The following is a 21,292-nucleotide window of genomic DNA, read 5'->3' as shown; positions in this document are numbered from 1 at the left end:
TTGGATTTGAAGGTAGGGAGGTTCCGGCTCCAGTAGGTGACTGCTTTTGTTTCTCTCCTGATGCGGTGGTTGGGGGGGGGTGCATTTCTGGGCCTTGGGTAACATGTTTTTTTGTGAGTGGCTTCTTCAACATCCTGGTCATCCTGCAGATACTGTCTGATGTCACATGACCACTCTATGTGGTCATGGTTCCCAGGGCCACCAGATATGCTTCCAATCCTGGATGCTTCAGACCAAGATTCAAGACAAGTTGTGGCACAGCTGGGATGGTAAAAGCAAATATGAAGGGAGAGAGTCCTGGTGGCCAATCCTAAATTCTTCACCCATGAGAAGAGAACTAGGCTGCACTACATCTCAGCTCTACCTGCCTTGGATTGATCCACCTCTTTCCAGGACAAAGGACCCTGCTGAAGTTTTATGGTCCTTCAGGCCCACTAGGTAGCACTGTCCTTGTTTTGCTACACTAGACATTATGGCCATCTGTCTACCCAATCCTGCTGAAAGCAATTAGCCCACACCAATTCTAGTGGACCAGGGAGAGATGGATGGCTGTGGGAGGGCACATAGGTCACCCAGATAGCACTGGTCACAAGGGACAATGCTCTCCAAACCCACTCCTCCATGCCTGGGCTTGTGGGATTTTTCCAAGTCAGGAAACAGGCCTAGGGCCCTATAAACCTCACAGAATGATGGCTGTTGACAGCTCAGAGCAGTGGAGCATGTAGTGCAGCCCGGTGTGTTAGGTGATGATTGAATTGGGAAATATCACACCATCTCTGGTGGGCTGCCCCTCATTTCCTAGAATGCCAAAGGGGGGACAGCTGGAACCTGGGAAATTGAACTTCTAAGTGAAGGTGGGTGGCTGCTCTGATCACTAATGACAAGAGGATGGAATCAATCACTCAGCATGTGTGATGAGGCCTGGAAAGAGAACTGGAAGTTTCAAAGCTGAGGATTTCAAAAGGGAAAAGGAAAGGTGATTTTGGGGGACACAAAATGAAGAAGGGTGTTGTAGATGAAGTCCAACTTAAGTAAAGAGTCACTAAAATAAATGTCATTGTCAAAGGACTTCCAAAGAATTCCAGGGTATTATTTCAGCTTCAAAATACTATACAAACACAGCAAGAAAGAATTGTGAGATCATTCAGTAAGCAATGATAATTAGTGACAATAATTCAACTTGCAAAGACATTAGTGCTCTTGTAAATTCTTAGCCCTGTTATGTGACTTGCAAGGGACACATTATTACATATGTGCTGATTTGCTTTTCTGGCACCTGACCTATGAGGAAAGGCATTCCTTACAGCACAGAACCTACACCCAATCATTCAAATTTAAATAAATACAAATTTGGAAATACAACCCTGAATGAAATAGAGTGCAACAAAAAAATCAGAAATTTAAACAAAAATATCTGTGCTCAAATAAAAAAATGAAGTCCCAACCTGGGAAAACATAAATTACAAAAATAGGAAATTGTAAAGAATATCTCCAGGTGAGATAGGAATTAATGAGCAGGAAAAGTAGATCCTAAAACATTTCAAAAATTCAAAATATTTTTTCATGTAATTGCTTATATCCACCACAAAGTTGCCATATGCATAATGTCTCTGATTTCATTCTTTCAATGTGAGTTCTTTCAAATAGTGATTGTTGTGTCATACCTTAATCTACAAAGCACAATCCAGTAATTCCCAGAATCATGGTAAAAATGAGAAAACCACGTCCTTTACCCAATTCTACACAGCATCTCTTAAGAACATCCATCAAACTTAGCAAAATCTATAAAATGCTTCATTGTTACTGAGACTGGTCCACCAAAGACACAGGGAAATCAGGTTTTATATACGCTCTGTGCTTCCTGAATGATATCAGCAGAAGATATGTATTCAGCCACAATTCATACATTTTTAAATAAATAATATCTTTCCAATGCCAAGCACATCATAATGAGAAAATGAAAGGCCAAGGGTTGCTTTCTTTTGTCTTCATCTCTTGATTTTCTAGTCGACATTGAGGTTGACTTGGAAAATGCCCAGATATAGAAGTCCAACTCATTTGCAGAGATCCTGGGAGTATGCCCCAGAAAGCTACTATTTTGCTGACTGCCACCTAAGTTCAATGCTAAAAATTCCCAATGGAATGAGCTTCCACTTAAAACTGGTATTTTTCCAACCATGATGTATACACTTCAGTTAACAGACGACAAGATGTGGAGACATTGGAGGGTTGGTGTTCTCTGAAGAGGCTCTTTAATGTAGGTGACTGAATCCTCTTCTGGTCTAACTCTGTGAAAAGCTTGGCAGAAAAACTACCCCAAAGCAAAGCCAATTTCTATCAAATGCTTAATTTCACTTTTGAGAACAATCCTGTAAGTAACATTGGTTGCATATCAAGACTCACAGTCCAGAAGGGCATCATGAGAGACAGGTTTATCCCTGTCTCTTTAAGGAGGCAAAAGGTTGTAGCTGAACATTGAGCCAAAAAATTACCCCAGTGATCCATGGTGGCTTGGGTAGGAGGAGAGGCAGGCATATGTGGGAAACATTATATGCTCAGGTCATTAGTATAAAAGGAGATTTTTTTGATCAAGCATACCTGAACCCCAAGCCATTACAATCACAATATACTCATTCCATTCTCACTGTTCTTATTCCTCCTGGCCTTTTTCTTTGAAAATATCTAACCAGCAGATATCTGGGCAAACGGCACAGCCCCATGGAGGTGCTGGATCTTGCCTATTATCTCAGGTATGGGGGAGGAAGAGAAAGTAATTCTCAGGGGCAAAGTCAGTTTGCCTAATTTAGGAAATGGCCACCTAGCCAGACCCTTTCTGTAAATATAAATAGGCAAAAGGATGAGGTAATGGCTCACAGGATCTGTGATCACAGGAATAATATTTGCTGGCAGAAAAAATACTCCTCATCCAATTTTGAAATTTCTGGTAGATATATTGGTGGCAATTCCTCTCAAGATTCGTTACAGTGAGATTAGTTGCAGAAAGTCATATCCATTGAACTCACAATCATTCACTTCCATTCAAAATCCTTCTACCCTGGTTTTGAACTTTCATGAAGAAATGCCTAACTTGGTTAACAGTGCTCCTATAACAAGTGAGCAAAAGATGCGAGTGCTACAATATTCAAATTGGAAGGGGCTGGCATCTGGCATGTCAGGTTTGAAGGGTGTGGAGGTTCCAGACTCCAGTCAAAGAATGCATTTTTTTTCTCAACCTAGGGGACTTTTGCAGGCTTTGGGCAACATTGGTTTGATGGATGCCTTCCTTGACATACTGGCTATCCTGAAGATACAGCCTGATGTAAGAGAAAGGTGGCATGACTGCAAGATGATGTCATGGTTCCCACGGCACCAGAGACACTTTGGGTCCTGGCCTCTTGGAACCAAGATTCAAGACAAGAGCATGCTCAGCTGTGATGGTAAGAGCAAATATGGAGGGAGCTAGTCCAAAGGGTCTGCTCTTGTCAAGAAATGTGATCCTGACATCTTTGAAGAGAAGAAGATGAGCCAGGGTATGTTAGGGTGCGACCTCACATGCTTTGATCAATCCAACTTCTTCCAGGATAGGAACCCAACTGAAACTTGACAGCCCCCCTAATATTCAGGTCCCTTAGGTGGCATCATACTCATTTGACCCACATCAGGAATAATGGCCACCTGCTCACCCCAATCCTCCTGCAGGCAATTAGCCCCCACCAAGTCTTGTGGAATGGGGAGGGCCAGAGTGTTGCCAGAGGGCATGTGGGTCCTCCAGTTTAGCAACAGCCCCAGCAGCATTGTCCTCTGAACTCATTCCTGCAGGTCTGGGCAGGTCTGGGCTGACCTGCGATTTTGTTGAGTCAGGAAACTGGTCTAGGGTTCCACAAGCCACAAAGAATTATGGTTGTTGACAGTTCAGGGCAGGGGAGAATGCATGACAGCTTGTTGAATTAGGTGATGATTGAGTTGGGAAACATCACAACTCTAGTGGCATGGCCCTCCTGTCATAGAATGCCCAAACAGGAGACAGCTGGAACCTGGGATGTTAGGCTCCTAAGTGGAGGTGGGTGACCGCTGTGATTTCTAATGAGAAGAGGATGGAGTCATTCACTCAGCATGTGTGATGGAGACCTGGAAGGAGCTAGAAAGTGAGGAGAGATGTTCTGTGCTCACTCATCCTGCCAAGTCCAACCTCTTCACTGCTGCCTTCCATCTAGAATGAGTTCTTCCTATGAGTTTCCTAGATGTACTTCAACTCACTTTTAAATGTAGAAATATCTGACCAATATGTCTTCACATAAGGGTTCATTCTGTAGATTTGACAACTGCCTGTCTGGCACAAGGCCTTCTGGGACAATGCCAAGGATCTTTTTCCAGTACCTGGAGGATGTATACTGCATGGCAGTGTCACAGATATTGGCAAAATGATGCTCAAAAAAAGTGAATGTGATTGATGAAACAAGTGGCTGATGATGGCCTATAACAGGGCCTAATACCAAATTTGAACATGCATCATGGTGAAAGAGAGGAATGGTACAAATGTTCAAAGCTAAATATTAAAAAACAGATGAGGAAAGAACATTTTGGAGGCAGTAAAAGCAGAACGATGTTACAGATGAAAACCAAATTAAGGAAGAGACACTAAAAAAATCATTGTTGATGGTCTCCAAAAAATTTGAGAACATTTCTTCAGTTTCAACATATTGTACAAATAAAGCAAGAAGTAATTGTGACATTGTTCCATAAGCAAAAATAATTATGGATAGCAATACAACTGCAAAGGTTATAAGTACCTTTGAAAATTCTTGGCCATATCCTTTTGCTTGCAAGGGAGAGTGGACTACACGTATGTTGATTTTCCTTTTCTGGCACATGACCTATGAGAAAAAGCATTCCTTATACCACAGCACCCACACCCAAAAACTTAAGTACAAATTTGGAAATGCAACATTAAATGATGGCTTTTGAAATAAAGAGAGCAGCACAACTTTGGAAATTTAAACTAAAACATCTCTGCAAAAATACAAAAATGATTACCCAATATGGGTGAAAGCTGAATCTCAAAAATAAATAAATAAATAAATAAATAAAGAATAACAAAAGATGTAATAGGACATATATAGCAGGAAAGCATTTCCAAAATTCAAAATCATTTTTGTATTTATAATTGCTTATATTTACCACTAACATACCACTAACATACCTAATATCTCTGATTTCATTCTTTCAATGTGAATTCCTTCAAATGAAAATTCATGTGTCATTCCTTTCCCTACAAAGCACAAATAATTCCCAGAACCATAGTAACAAAGAGAACACCACATCCTTCATCCAGTTCTACACTTTATTTCTTAGATGCATGCACCAAACTTACCAAAATCTATAAAAATGCTTCATTAGTATTGAGCCTAGACCTCCAATGATATATGGAAATCAGATTTTAAATACACCCTGTTCCTCCTGATTGATGTCAGCAGAAGATAAGATATGTATTCAGCCACATTTCATACATTTCTTTACAAAATATTATCTTCAAAATGCCATGCACAACAGAATGAGGAAAATGCATGGCAAAGGATAGCTCTCTTTTTTGTCTTCATAGCTCAGTTTTCCAGTTGTCATTGGGGTTGACTTGGAAAACGCCAGGTAGAAGTTCAATTCATGATGGGCAGAGAACCTGGGAGTATGCCAAATAAGTTTACTACTTCAAAATGACTACTGTAGATGACATTTTGAATTTTATGCCATTAAACCCTGGTGAGAATTTTCATCTTAAAAACCTTGCTAATTAAATACCAGCAGCAGCGTAATCATGAGAATGATATATAACCTATTAGTGCCTGAGAGTGGTCTCACCTCCAAAAATACCTGTCTAAAAAAATCCACATCACTGGGGAGGTACTGCTGACTGACACCTCTGCTCCATGCTGGAAATTCTCAGTGGTATGTGTTTCCAGTTAAAACTGGTACTTTTGCAACTGTGGCATATTCACTTGAGTTAACAGAGGACAAAATGTGGAGACATTGGAGGGTTAGTGTTTTCTGAAAAGGCTCATTAATGTAGGTGACTGGATCCTCTTCCAGGATGACTCTGTGAAATACTGGTCAGGATAACCACCCCAAGGCAAAGCCAAATATTTTCTAACAAATTTTTAATTTCACCTTTGAAAACAATCCTGCAAGTAACCTTCATCACATATCAAGACTCACAGTCCAGTGGGATATCATGAGAGAAAGGTTCATCTCTGTCTCTTTTTTTTAATTATAAACAAATGGGATACATGTTGTTTCTCTGTACATGGAGTCAAGGCATACCATTTGTGTAATCATAAATTTACATAGGTTAATGTTGTTTGATTCATTCTGTTATTTTTCCCTTTCCCCCACCCCTCCCCCCTCTTTTCCCTCTATACAGTCCTTCCTTCCTCCATTCTTGCCACCCTCCTTAATCCCAACCCTAAACCTAACCCTAACCCTAACACTAACCCCTCCCTCCTCCCATTATATGTCATCATCTGCTTATCAGCGAGATCATTCATCCTTTAGTGTTTTGAGATTGGCTTATCTCACTTAGCATGATATTCTCCAATTTTATCCATTTGCCTGCAAATGCCATAATTTTATCATTCTTAATGGCTGAGTAATATTCGATATATGCCACAGTTTCTTTATCCATTCATCAATTGAAGGACATCTAGGTTGGTTCCACAATCTAGCTATGGTGAATTGAGCAGCAATGAACATTGATGTGGCTGTATCTCTGTAGTATGCTGATTTTAAGTCCTTTGGGTATAGGCCAAGGAGTGGGAGAGCTGGGTCAAATGATGGTTCGATTCCAAGCTTTCTGAGGAATCTCCACACTGCTTTCCAGAGTGACTGCACTAATTTGCAACCCCACCAGCAATGTATAAGGGTACCTTTTTCCACACATCCTCGTCAACACCTATTGTTGCTTGTGTTCTTGATAATCACCATTCTAATTGGGGTGAGATGGAATCTTAGGGTAGTTTTGGTTTGCATTTCTCTTATTACTAGAGATGTTGAACATTTTTTCATATATCTGTTGATTGCTTGTACATCTGTGAAGTGTCAGTTCATTTCCTTCGCCCATTTTTTGATTGGATTATTTGTATTCTTGGTGTATAGTTTTTTGAGTTCTTTATATATTCTGGAAATTAGCACTCTATCTGAAGTATGAGTGGCAAAGATATTCTCCCACTCTGTAGGCTCTTTCTTCACAATACTGATAGTTTCCTCTGCTGAGAGAAAGCTTTTGAGTTTGAATCTATCCCAGTTGTTGATTCTTGCTTTTATTTCTTGTGCTATGGGAGTCCTGTTAAGGAAGTTGATCCTAAGCCAACAAGGCGAAGATTTGGACCTACTTTTTCTTCTATAAGATGCAGGGTCTCTGGTCTGATTTCAAGGTCCTTGATCCATTTTGAGTTGAGTTTTGTGCAGGGTGAGAGATAGGGGTTTAGTTTCATTCTGTTGCATATGGATTTCCAGTTTTCCCAGCACCATTTGTTGAAGAGGCTATCTTTTCTTCATTGCATATTTTTGGCACCTTTGTCTAGTATGAGAAAATTGTATTTATTTGGGTTTGTGTCCATATCCTCTATTCTGTACCATTGATCTACCTGTCTATTTTGGTGCCAATACCATGCCGTTTTTGTTACTATTGCTTTGTAGTATAGTTGAAGTTCTGGTATTGCGATACCCCCTGTTTCATTCTTCCTGCTAAGGATTGCTTTAGCTATTCTGGATTTCTTATTCTTCCAGATGAATTTCATGATTGCTTGCTCTATTTCTGTGAGGTACGTCATTGGGATTTTAATTGGAATTGCATTGAATCTGTATAGCACTTTTGGTAGTATGGCCATTTTGACAATATTAATTCTGCCTATCCAAGAACATGGGAGATCTTTCCATCTTCTAAGGTCTTCCTTAATTTCTTTCTTCAGTGTTTTGTAGTTTTCGTTGTAGAGATCTTTTACCTCTTTGGTTAGATTGATACCCAAGTATTTTATTTTTTTTGAGGCTATTGTTTTCCTCATTTCCCTTTCAGCTATTTCATCGCTGCCATATAAAAATGCTGTAGATTTATGCATGTTGATTTTATAGCCTGCTATTTTGCTGAATTCATTGATGAGGTCTAGAAGTTTTCTGGAGGAGGTTTTTGGATCCTCTAAATATAGAATCATGTCATCCGCAAATAGTGACAGCTTAAGTTCCTCTTTTCCTGTTCGTATCCCTTTAATTTCTTTAGTCTGCCTATTTGCTCTGGCTAGAGTTTTGAGGACAATGTTGAATAGAAGTGGTGAAAGAGGACATCCCTGTCTTGTTCCTGTTTTTAAAGGGAATGATTTCAGTTTTTCTCCATTAAGAATGATGTTGGCCATGGGCTTAGCATAAATAGCCTTTACAATGTTCAGCTATGTTCCTACTATCCCTATTTTTTCTAGTGTTTGCAGCATGAAGGGGTGTTGTATATTGTCAAATGCTTTTTCTGCGTCAATTGAAATAACCATATGATTCTTATCCTTAAGTCTATTGACATGATGGATTATGTTTATTGATTTACGGATGTTAAACCATCCTTGCATTCCAGGAATGAACCCCACTTGATTGTGGTGCACAATTTTCTTAATATGTTTTTGGATATGGTTTGCCAATATTTTCTTAAGGATCTTAGCATCTATATTCATCAAGGATATTGGTCTAAAATTTTCTTCCCTTGATGTGTCTTTTCCTGTTTTGGGTATGAGGGTGATATTAGCTTCATAGAATGAGTTCGGTAGGGTACCCTCCTTTTCTATTTCCTGGAATACTTTGAGAAGTATTGGAATGAGTTCTTCTTTGAAGGTCTTGTAGAACTCGGCTGAGAATCCGTCTGGTCCTGGGCTTTTCTTGGATAGTAGATTTTTAATGGCTTCTTCTATTTCATTGCTTGATATTGATCTGTTTAAATCATGTATGACCTGTTGGTTCAGTTTGGGAGGAGCATATGTCTCTAGAAACTTGTCAATGTCTTCAGTACTTTCTATTTTGTTGGAATACAGATTTTGAAAGTAGCTTCTCTTTATGTTCTGTATCTCAGTGGTGTCTGTTGTGATATTTCCTTTTGCATCATGTATTTTAGTAATTTGAGTCTTCTCTCTCCTTCTCTTTGTTAGTGTGGCTAAGGGTTTATCTATTTTGTTTACTTTCTCAAAGAACCAACTTTTTGTTATGTCAATTTTTTGAATAGTTTCTTTTGTTTCAATTTCATTGATTTCAGCTCTGATTTTAATGATTTCCTGTCTTCTACTACTTTTGCTGTTATTCTGTTCTTCTTTTTGTAGGGCTTTGAGCTGTAATGTTAGGTCATTTAATTGCTGACTGTTCATTCTTTTCTGGAATGCGCTCCATGCAATGAATTTCCTCTTAGTACCGCTTTCATAGTGTCCCAGAGATTTTGATATGTTGTATAGTCATTCTCATTGACCTCTAAGAATTTTTTAATCTCCTCCCTGATGTTTTTTGTTATCCATGTTTCATTCAATAGCATATTATTTAGTCTCCAAGTGTTGGAGTAATTTCCTTTTTTAACTTTGTCATTGATTTCTACTCTCAGTCCATTATGATCTGATAGAACACAAGGCAGTATCTCTATTTTTTTGCATTTCCTAAGGGCTGCTTTGTGGCATAACATATGGTCTATTTTAGAGAAGGATCCATGTGCTGCTGAGAAGAAAGTGAATACGCTCGTTGATGGATGGAATATTCTATATATGTCTATTAGTCTAGGTTATTGATTGTGTTATTGAGTTCTATGGTTTCTTTGGTTGGATTTTGTTTGGAAGATCTATCAAGTGGTGACAGAGGTGTGTTAAAGTCACCCAGAATTATTGTGTTGTGGTCTACGTGATTCCTGAAATTGAGAAGGATTTGTTTGATGTATAGGGATGCACCATTGTTTGAGGCATAAATATTTTATTGTTACATCTTCCTGATTTATGGTTCCCTTAAGCAGAATGAAATGTCCTTCTTTATCCCTTCTGACTAACTTTGGCTTGATGTCCACTTTATCTGATATAAGGATGGAAACCCCCGCTTTTTTACTGGGTCCATGTGCGTGGTAGGTTTTTACCCATCCTTTCACCTTTAGTCTGTCGATGTCTTTTTCTATGAGATGAGTCTCTTGCAGGCAACATATTGTTGGGTCTTTCTTTTTAATCCATTCTGCCAGTCTATGTCTTTTGATTGATGAGTTTAGGCCTTTAACATTCAGGGTTATTATTGAGAAATTATTTGTATTCCCAGTCATTTGACTTATTTTTGGTTTTTAAGTTGGCTTGGTTTCTCCTTTGAGTGGTTTTTCTTTGAGTGGTAGTTCCTCCCTTTGCTGACCTACATTGTTGTTTTTCATTTCCTCCTCATGGGATATTTTGTTGAGAACATTCTGTAGTGCAGGCTTTCTATTTGCAAATTCTTTTAACTTTTGTTTATCATGGAAGGATTTTATTTCATCTTCAAATCTGAAGGTTAGTTCTGCTGTGTATAGGATTCTTGGTTGGCAACCATGTTCTTTCAGAGCTTGAAATATGTTGGCCCAGGCCCTTCTAGCTTCTAGAGTCTGGGTTGAGAAGTCTGCTGCTATCCGTCTTGGTCTCCCCCTATATGTAATCTGATGCTTTTCTCTCGCGGCCTTCAAAATCCTATCTTTATTTTGAATGTTAGGCATTTTCATTATAATGTGCCTTGGTGTTAATCTGTTGTGATTCTGTGCACTTGGTGTTCCGTAAGCCTCTTGTATTTGATTTTCCATTTCATTCTTCAGGTTTGGGAAATTTTCTGATATTATTTCATTGAATAGGTTGTTCATTCCTTTGGTTTGTATCTCTGTACCTTCCTCAATCCCAATAATTCTTAAATTTGGTCTTTTCATGATGTCCCATAGTTCTTGGAGATTCTGTTCATGATTTCTTACCATCTTCTCTGCTTGGGCCACTTTATTTTCAAGATTAAATATTTTGTCTTCATTGTCTGAGATTCTGTCTTCCAAGTGGTCTAGTCTGTTGGTGATGCTTTCCATTGAGTTTTTTATTTGGTTTATTGTCTCCTTCATTTCAAGGATTTCGGTTTGGTTTTTTTTGAGAATCTCTATCTCTTTGTTGAAATGATCTTTTGCTTCCTGCAGGTGCTCTTTCAGCTTATTGGTATTATCATTCATTGCCTGCATTTGCTCTCTTATCTCATCCTTTGCTTCGTGAATCATCTTAATCATGTATAATCTGAAGTCCTTTTCTGACATTTCTTCTACCATACTGTCATTGGATTCTATTACTATAGAATCTAGATTTGTTTGGATCATTTTCTTCCCTTGTTTTTTCATGTTGTTCATGTATCTTCCCCTCTACTGCTGCAGATCTGGAGTATTGCAGATTTCCCCCTATAGGCTTATAGTGGCACTATAGGTTTCCAAAACCCTTTCTTTAAGGGGAGATCAATATTAGCAGTGCCCAAACCAGACACTATGCAATCCTAGACCAAATAGCCCCTATGGGGACAATAACATCATGTAAATAAGGGAGAAAGTGACTCTGAGGGAACAGGTAAACAGAAGGAAAAGAAAGCAAGAAACGTAAAGAAATAAAAACTTAATTATTTTTTTAAAAAAGGAGAAAAAAGAAAATCTACTGTATAATAGTCATATTGTAATGAAACCTCCCGGTGTTCAGTAGCCTGATATATGGGAGGTACCTGAGAATGAGCTTCAAGCCTCCAGCAGGCGTCTCAGGATGGGATTTGCCCCACCCAAAGATCGGAGCTACGGATTCCAGGATTATCCAAGATGGCTGCTCTGGTTTCCAAATGTATTGGCAAATGGGGAGCTGCAGCTCAGGGGTGGACATGGTCACTTGGAGGTCCTGGAGACAGGATGTAGTTGGTCCGGCAGGGGTCCTGGCAGTCGGGTGTGTTTGGTGTAGTTATGGGTTCCTGCAATCTGTCTGGGGTCCCGGTGATAGGGCGCAGTCAGTTGGTCTGGGGGTCCTGGCAGCAGGGAGCAGTCAGTTGATGTGAGGGCCCCAGAGGCAGGGAGTGATTGGTCGGGCTGAGGGATCCTGGAGACGGGACTTGGTCAGTCTGGCCAGGGGTCCTATGGGGCCTGGCTGTTGTCTCAAAATGGCGGCAGCCATGTGTAATCAAACCTGCAGGTACTGTGACAGTGAACTTCCAGGCAGCAGCAGGCAGCTGGTTCTCCACTGGCGGTCTGTGGTCAATCTGCTGGCAGCTGTCGGACGATTGGGAGGTGAACCTCGAGTGTTGGGTGATGGATAGGGGTAAGGCAGGCAATGGACAGGCAAGAGGCAGGCAAATGGCGGATGATAGATGCCTGACAGTGAGCAATCTGCTCTCAAAAAAGGCGTCGATATGCTGGCAGACTGCAGGTCATCACAGCAGACAAATGGGGTAAAGAGCAGGGGATCGATAAGCAGCAAAAACTGCCTCACCAAGAAACAGATATCCTCTGCTCAAATCTGGCATTGCGGAGCGACAAGGAACACAGCCTCCTTCTAGACCGCCACCTTGGATCTGTCCTATCCTTGGTCTCTTTAGGGAGAAAAAGTTTGTAAGTGAACACTGAGCAGAAAATTATCCCAGTGATTCACTGTGGCCTGGGGTAGGTGGAGAGGGAGGGATATGGGGGAGGACAGGAAGACATATGCTGAAGTACTTAATATAAAAGAAGGTTTTTGGGATCATTCAAACCTGAAGCCCAAGCCATTACACTCACAGTCTACTCATGCCTTTCTTACTCTTCTCATTCCTCTTGGACTTTTTCCTTTGAAAAATTCTAACCAGCAGATATCTGGGCAAAGTGCATAGCTCTGTGGATATTCTGAATCTTGCCTATAGTCTCAGGTAGGTTGAGAAAGGTGATTCTCCTGGGCAAAGCCAGTTTCCCTTAATTAGGGAATGCCTAAGTCACTTAGCTAGACCCTGTCTGTAAACATTAATAGGCAAAGGGAAGAGGTGATGGCTCATGGGTTCTGTGATTCCAGGAACAATATTTGCTGGCAGGAAAAAAATCCTATCTGAACCCCTACATAAGTGTCTGAAGGTATTGGAATCTTTCCAAATCCTGCAGCCAGATTTGACTGACAACTCATGGCCAAACCCAGATGAGGTGCTCTACATGGATGGTAGCAGCTATATTCACAATGGAGTCAGGTATACTGGGAATGCTGTGGTCTCACATGATCAGGTAATATGGGCCCAAGCTTTAGGCCATGGAAAATCAGCCCAGAAAGCAGAACTCATCGCTCTTATTCAGGTATTACAGCATGGGAAGGGGAAAACAGTTAATATCTACACTGATAGATGGAATGCCTTTACAACAGAACATGTATATGGGGACTTGTACCAAGAAAGAGAACTTCTCACATCAGGAGGAAAGAAAATAAAAAATATGACAGAAATTCTGACTTTATTAGAAGCTCTCTGGCTTCCCTACAAGGTGGCAATCATACATTGTAAAGGACATTAAACTACACATTCCACAGAGGCCAAAGGGAACTTCTTTGCAGATCAAACAGCATGAGAGGTAACCCTAATGCTAGTGGGGTCTCTTCAAATCTTACATGTCTGGCCAACACGCTTATTACCCAGTACCCCTACATCCACAATGGTTGAAGAGCATCTGGGAAAAGTTTTAAAGACTGTAACTGACTCTAGGGGATGGAAAACACTACTGGATGGGAGAATATTTTTACCAGAAGTACTGGGGCAAACTCTGGTTAAACAGCTTCACCATAGCACCCATCTTTGTGGCACGGAATTGACTTAACTGTTGCAGAAAAGATTAGTATGTGCTAAAATTAAGCCAACATGCAAAAAAAGCCTCCTCCAGATGCCAAATATGTGCACGAGTCAACCCAAGCAACCAGGCAGGTCTTTCACAAGGAATTTGGCTTCATGAAACAGTCCTTGGTGGACACTGGGAAGTTGACGTCACTGAGGTCAAACAACGACTACACAGGTATCATTACCTTTTGGTTTTTACAGATAATTTTTCAGGATGGTCTGAAGCAATCCCCACAAAAACTGAGACAGCTCAGATTAGTCAAGAAACTAATCTTAGAAATTATTCTCCTATTTGGCCTCCCAATAGCCATGGGGCCTAACAATGGCCCAGATTTCATAGCTCAAATAACCTAATTATTAGGTAAAATTTTAAATACAAAATGAAAGTTATATTTATTAGCCTCTGAGTTCAGGACACGTAGAAAGAATAAGACCCTAAACTTACAAAACTTAAGGTTGAGACTGGTGAAAACTGGGTGAATCTCTTTCCTTTTGCCCTTCTCCAGGCCGGATGAACTCCTATGTGATAGGCATTACTGCTTTTCAAATCATGTTTGATCAGCTACCTCCATTAATTCCTAAACTTGGGAAGGAAAAACTTGGTGAAAAAGATAAACATTATCTCTTAAAGTTCCTCCAGGCACTTCAACAATTCTCTCAGCAAGTCAACAGTTTGGTCAGAATGGCCCATCTTGCTCACGGTCAGGCAGGAACTCTGTGTCACCCTTTCCACCCCAGTGACTCAGTGTGGTTTAAAAAACTTCAGTCATATACCTTGGAACCCTGCTGCAGGGATCCATGTTGGTGATGCTAATGACGCAAACTGCAGTCACAGTAGTTGGAAAACATCACTGGATCCACCACTCCAAGATCAGGAAGGACATATTAGGGGAAGAATCATCAATGACTAAAAGATGGATCACGCAATCCACAGACAATCCACAACAGATAAGACTCTCTTGGGTCTCTTCTGGGCAATCTTATTTGTACTTCCTTAACTGTACACCTCGCCAGCCTAAGAATTACATATGGGAACTAAGGATAATTGTAGAAGTAACAATCATATTAAAATGTTGGTCATCTCAACTCAACCCATTTTTTCATTAGATTTATGTGACCTCACTACCAATATAAAGACCAAAGTAATAGGAGGGAACGGAATCATGGGTGATCATAGTGCAAATATACATGACTGTGGGGACCTATCATGTGAAAAAAACTGTACAACATACCCAAATTATATTTGCCCAGCAAATGGGGAACCTAATTGCCAGGGGGAACTTCAATACCACTGTGCCTCCTGGGGATGTAAAACCATAGCTTCATGCAACAACAATGACCCATTTATTGACTTCAAAAGGGGACCCCAAACCCCTCTTGTATAAGAGGAAGCTATAACCCTGTAACTCTGACTATAAAAATGTGGCATCTGCTAGCTGGGTGAGGATGGGAATGAGGAAAAACTTGGGGGTTTTGATTCTATGTAGGTGGGCCAGATCCTGGCACAGAGTTCACTGTTCAGAGATATGATCCTCCCTGAGAGAGAAATCTAATAGGCCCCAAGAGAACCTTAGTTCCTGGATTGCCCTTAGTGCACCCAGGTCAACCTCCAACTCTTAAGCCAAAGAACCTTAATGCAACAGCCCCCTCCTTAACCCCTCCTTCCCTAACCACCCCAAATCCTGTGCCACAGAAGCCCTTATTAGATCTACTAGACACCATCTTCCATTTTATTTATACTACTGAGCTTAACATGACTCAAGATTGCTGGATGTGGTCTAAACCCAGAACTCCCATATTATATAGAATTAAGAGCTAACAATGGGCTTCTTTTCTGACCTAATTAGAAATCTTTCCCACAAGGATATAAAGACAAATCTTACCATATTCAAGTGGGGACAAAAGCCCAAATTAACCCTTGGAGATTTACAAGGACAGGGAACTTGTTTCTGGACCCCAGATTTTAATGTGAACCACTCTCCTTACAAGGATTTTTGCGTCTATACTATAATACTTGGGACTCCCTCAGGCCCATATGAAAACCATCTTGTGGACCCTGAGGGGACATGATTTGCTTGTACATTAGGAGTAACTCTATGCCTGGCCCTTCAACTTTTTGAGATTGCCAAATGGAATAAATTCTGTGTTATTGTCATCACTCCCTAGGTGTACTATTATTATAGGGAGGGAAGAAGGAAACAATATATAAACATGTGGCCCCTGCCTTAGTTCCCCTCCTAGTGGGAATAGGTATAGCTGGCTCCACAGTCATAGGGGCCGCTGCCCTCATTACAGGAAACCAAAATTTCAAAACCTTAAGTAGACAGAACTGGACTTAAGTGAACTAGAAAACTCTTCGAGTCACTTGGAAAATTCCCTTGATTCACTTGCTGAGGTAGTTTTACAAAATAGAACAGGGTTAGATTTGCTGTTTTTAAAACAAGGAGGATTATATATGGCCTTAGGGGAGACCTGTTATTTCTACACTAACCACTCAGGTGTCATTTGCAATAGTTTATCTTTAATTAGAAAAAGACTCAAGGAGAGTGAGGAAAATAAAAAAAAACCTGAGGGAATTGGTAGCAAAATCTGTTCTCTTGGTCCCCCTTGTTAACCATTCTAATAACTGCAATGGTGGAACCGCTAATCCTAGATATGTTAGGACTTTTAGTTGGACCATGTGGGATAAACTGTTTAACTAAATATGTTAGAGATAGAACACAATGTGTTAAGCTAATGGTGTTAAGGACCCACTTCAATCACCTATGCACTAATAATGAATCAATGTTTTGATTATGTACATAAAACCCGTGGGGAATGTGATGGGCTGACAGATTTGGCTCCATGGAAATGTTACAGACCAGGCTATACCAGCAATGACTATACAGACTCCATTTTGCTCTGAGACTCCATGCTATGTAGGAACTGAGCTTCTCCCATGAGAACAGTCCACCTCTGTACCCATTATCAGTTATTTAGCATGACATGTTTAACAATTCAAAATGACAATTCTTATATGATGAAAAATTGTTCTATTTGATTCCTATTTCTCCTAAACAATGCAACAATTATTGTGTGGATGTTAGCAACCATTCTTTAGTTTGTACCCAGGTAAAGGTCATTTTGACCCACTTCCCCCTCTGCTGATGATTTCATGATGTTAGTCTGTAATTTAAAATCATAGCAATAGACACTTATGATTGATGCGATTTATGGTATAAGTACCCCTGCAGCCCTATGGTTGGGACTGTTTTCACAATAGTCATTTTTGGGGCATTGTGTGAGACAGTCAGCTGGTAAGCTTAATAAATACTCTCAAATTTGGATTTCTCAGTGGTGATTGGTCTGTTCTTAAGTTGCGCTCCATAACAATATCCACCCAAACATGCCATATACCTAATGTGTCTTATTTCATTCTTTCAATGTGAGTTCCTCCAAATAGAGGTTCTTGTGTCATTCATTACCTTACAAAGCAATCCAATAATTCCTAGTACCATGATAAAAATGAGAACACCACATACTTCACCCAAGTCTGCAGAGCATCTCTTAGGAATATCCATCAAACTTAACAAAATCTATAAAAATACTTTATTAGTATTGAGACTAGACCTCCAATAATTTCCCAACCAGGGAAATTAGATTTTAAATACACTTTGTGCTCCCTGATTGATATCAGGAAAAGATATGTATTCAACCACAATTCATACATTTATTTAAAATATAGCATCTTCCCAATGCCAAGTACAACAGAATGAGAAAGTGCAAGGCCAAGAGCAGCCCTCTTTTGTCTTTACCTCTCAGTTTTCCAGTTGACATTGAGGTTGACTTGGACAACACCCAGATGTAGAAGTTCACTTTATTTGCAGAAAGCCTGGAAGTGTGCCCCAGAAGGCTACTACTTCGCAAAGACTACTGCAGTTGACATATCGAATTTCATTTTATTAATCCTTGGCGAGCATTTTCTTTCTCAAGAACTTGCTGATTAAATACCTGCATCAACATCTTCATGAGAATGATATAACCTATCAGTTCCTGAGACTTGTCTCATTTCCATGAATACCTTCTCTTAAGAAATCCTGATCACTTGGGAAGCACTGCTGACTACAACCATAGCTCCATGCTGAAAACTCTCAATGGACTGATCTTTCACATAAAGTGGTGCTTTTATAACCATGTTGGACTCAATTTAACAGAGGAGAAAATGTTGAGACCTTGGAGGTCTGGCATTATCTGAAGAGGCTTTATAAGGTAGGTGACTGGTCTGAATCTGTGAAATGATTTGTAGGAAAATGATCCTTAGGCAAAAGCCAACAATTTCTAATAAATTTTTAATTTCACTTTTGACAAAATCCTTCAAGTAACATTTGTTGCATGTCTATACTCACAGTTCATGGGGGTATAATGAGAGAAAGATTTATCCTTGTCTCTTTAAGGAGGAAAAAGCTTATAGCTGAACACAGAGCAGAAAATTATCCCTGTGATCCACTGTGGCCTGGGGTAGGATGAGAGACAGGTATATTTGTGAGGAGAGCCAGGCATATGTTTGTTTGTTGTTTTGCAGTGCTGGGGTGGGGGCAGGCTTATGTGAGGTTGTTATTATAAATGGAGATTTTTGTGATCATACACACCTGAACCTCAAGCATTAAAATCACAATCTACTAATTCCTTTCTCAATCTTCTTATTCTTCTTGGCCTTTTTCTTTGAACAATTCTAACCGGCAAATATCTAAGCAAAATGCATGGCCCCATGAATGTGCTGGAACTTGTCTATCATCTCAGGTATGGAGGAGGTGGAGGAAGGTATTTCTCCTGGGCAAAGACCATTTCCATAGATCAGGGAATGCTTAAGTCACATCACCATACCCTGTCTGTAAATAGAAATAGGAAAAGGAAAATGGTGATGGCTCATGGGTTACGTGATTCCAGGCACAATATTTGCTGGCAGAAAAAACTTTTCATCCAGTTTTGAAACTTTGGTTAGATAAGTTTGCTGCTATTCCCCCTCAGGATTCATTACACTGAGATTAGTTACAGAAAGTCATATTCATTGGACTCTCAGTCATTGACTTTCATTAAAAATCCCTATACTTTGATTTAGATCCTTCTCAAAGAAATGTCTAACATGGTTACCAGTGCTCCTGTGACATTAGAGCAAAAGATGAGACAGCTCCAATATTCAAAGTGAAATGAGCTGGCATCACACTTGTTGGATTGAAGGGCATGGAGTTTTCAGGCTCAGGTAAAAGAATACACCTTGTTTCTCTCTTCAGGGTTGTGGGCCTTGGAAAGCATGGGTTTTGATGAGTGGCTTTCTTGACATCCTGGTTGCATTGCAGATACTGCCTGATATCTCAGAAAGGCTGCAAGACAGGAGAATGACATTACAGTTCCCATGGCAACCAGAGATGCTTCTGGTCCTGGATGCTCCCAAACAAGATAAAAGATAGGAGCAGGCTCAACTGTGATGGTAATAGGAAGACAAAGGGAGCAATTCACAATGGCCTGCTGTTTGTAAGAAATGTGATCTTAACATCTTCACCGATGAAAAGATGAGCAAGGGTGTGTTGGGGGTGCAGCCCATAGTCCTTTGATTTATTCACCTCCTTCAAGGTAAAGGGACCCCAAAGAAGCCTGATAGGCTGAACCTCACTCCAGGCCACCTAGGTGGCAGTGTCCTCATTTTTCCACAACAGGCATAATGGTTGCCTGGCCACCCAGATCTGCTGCAGGTAATTAGCTCCCACCAGGTCTAGTGGACAAAGGAGTGCCAGAGAGTTGCAGGAGGGCTTATGGATCAACCATCTGAGCACTGGTCACAAGTGGCATTGCCCTCTGAACCCACTTGTCCAGGCCTGGGCTCAGCTGAGATTTTGCCAAGTCAGGCAACCAACTGAGGGCCCTACCAGCCCCAAGGAATGATGACTGTCGACACCTTGGGGCACAGGAGTATGCAGTGCATATCTGTGGGTTAGATGATGATTCAATTGGGAAACACCTTATCAAATCTTGTGGGATGCCACCACTTTCCTAGAATACCCAGACAGGAGATAGCTGGAAATTGGGAAGTTCGACTTCTAAGTAGAGTTGGGTTGCTGCTGTGATTCCTAATTCAGAGAGGATGGAATCACTCAGCATGTGAGAAGGAATCAGGAAAGTGCTAGCAGTGAGGAGAGGTGTTCTGTGCTCACTCCACCTGCCAGGATACTGCTCCTTTCCTGTGCCTTAGAACTAGGCTGCACTCAGAAATTCTCTTGGTATAATTTTCCAAGGGGCCCTTCAACTCGTCTTTAGATTCAGAAATAACTGGCCATTCAATCTTCACTTAAGGGTTCATTCTCTTGAACTGACTAAAGACTGTTTGGCACAAGGCCCTCTGGGACAATGTCAAGTGTCCTTTTACAAGTGTCTGGGAGATGCAGACTGCAGTCCATTGTAACAGATAATGCTCCGAGAAAGTGAAAGTCATGGAAGAAACAAGTGCCTGATGATGGCGTGATGAGCTCAGTTTAACAGGTCATAATATCAAATTTTAAGTGCATCAAGCTAAAAGAGAGGAATGGTACAAAGTTTTAAATATTTAAAAAGGAAAGAGGAAAGGACATTTTGGGGGAACTAAAAGCACACAGGTGTTGGAGATGAAAACCATCTTGCGTGAAGAGACACTAAAAAATGTCATTGTTAGTGGTGTCACAAAAAAATCCAGAACAATTCTTCACTTTCAGAATACTGTACACATATAGCAGGAAGTATTTGTGAGATTATTCTGTAAGCAACAATAATTACTGACAATAATTCAACATGTGAAGACATTGTGCTTTTGCAAATTCTTGACCCTTTCCTCCTGCTTCCAAGGGACAGCTGATCACACATATGGTGATATTGTGTTTCTGGCACCTGACCTATGAGAAAAGGCGTTCCTTACATCACAGCATCTATACCCAAGCACTTCAATTTAAGCTAGTACAAATTTGGAAATACAGCACTGATTGATGGCTCTTGAAATAAAGATTGCACTAGAACATCAGAAATTTAAACAAAAACATCTGTGCTAAAATACAAAAATTAAGACCCAATATAGGCAAAAGCTGAATTTCAAAAACTGAAAATTTTAAGGAATAACTAGAGATGGGATATGACTTCCTGAGCAGGAAAAGCAGATCTAAAAGCATTTCCAAAATTCAAATTTTTTTTTCTTGTAATTGCTTATATCCACCACAAACTTGCCACATACCTAGGTATCTGATTTCATTCTTTCAATGTGAGTTCTTTCAATTAGGAGTTCCTGTGTCATTTGTCACCCTACAAAGCACAATCCAATAATTCCAGAACAATGGTAAATATGAAAACACCACATGCTTCACCCAATTCTGCACAGTATCTCTTAAGAACTTTCATTAAACTTAGCAAAATCTATAAAAGTGCTTTATTAGTATTGTGACTAGACCTC

This window comes from Sciurus vulgaris, assembly GCF_902686455.1.
Source record: "Sciurus vulgaris genome assembly, chromosome: 14".
In the NCBI taxonomy this organism is placed as follows: Eukaryota; Metazoa; Chordata; class Mammalia; order Rodentia; family Sciuridae; genus Sciurus; species Sciurus vulgaris.
This window is presented reverse-complemented; position numbering follows the sequence as displayed.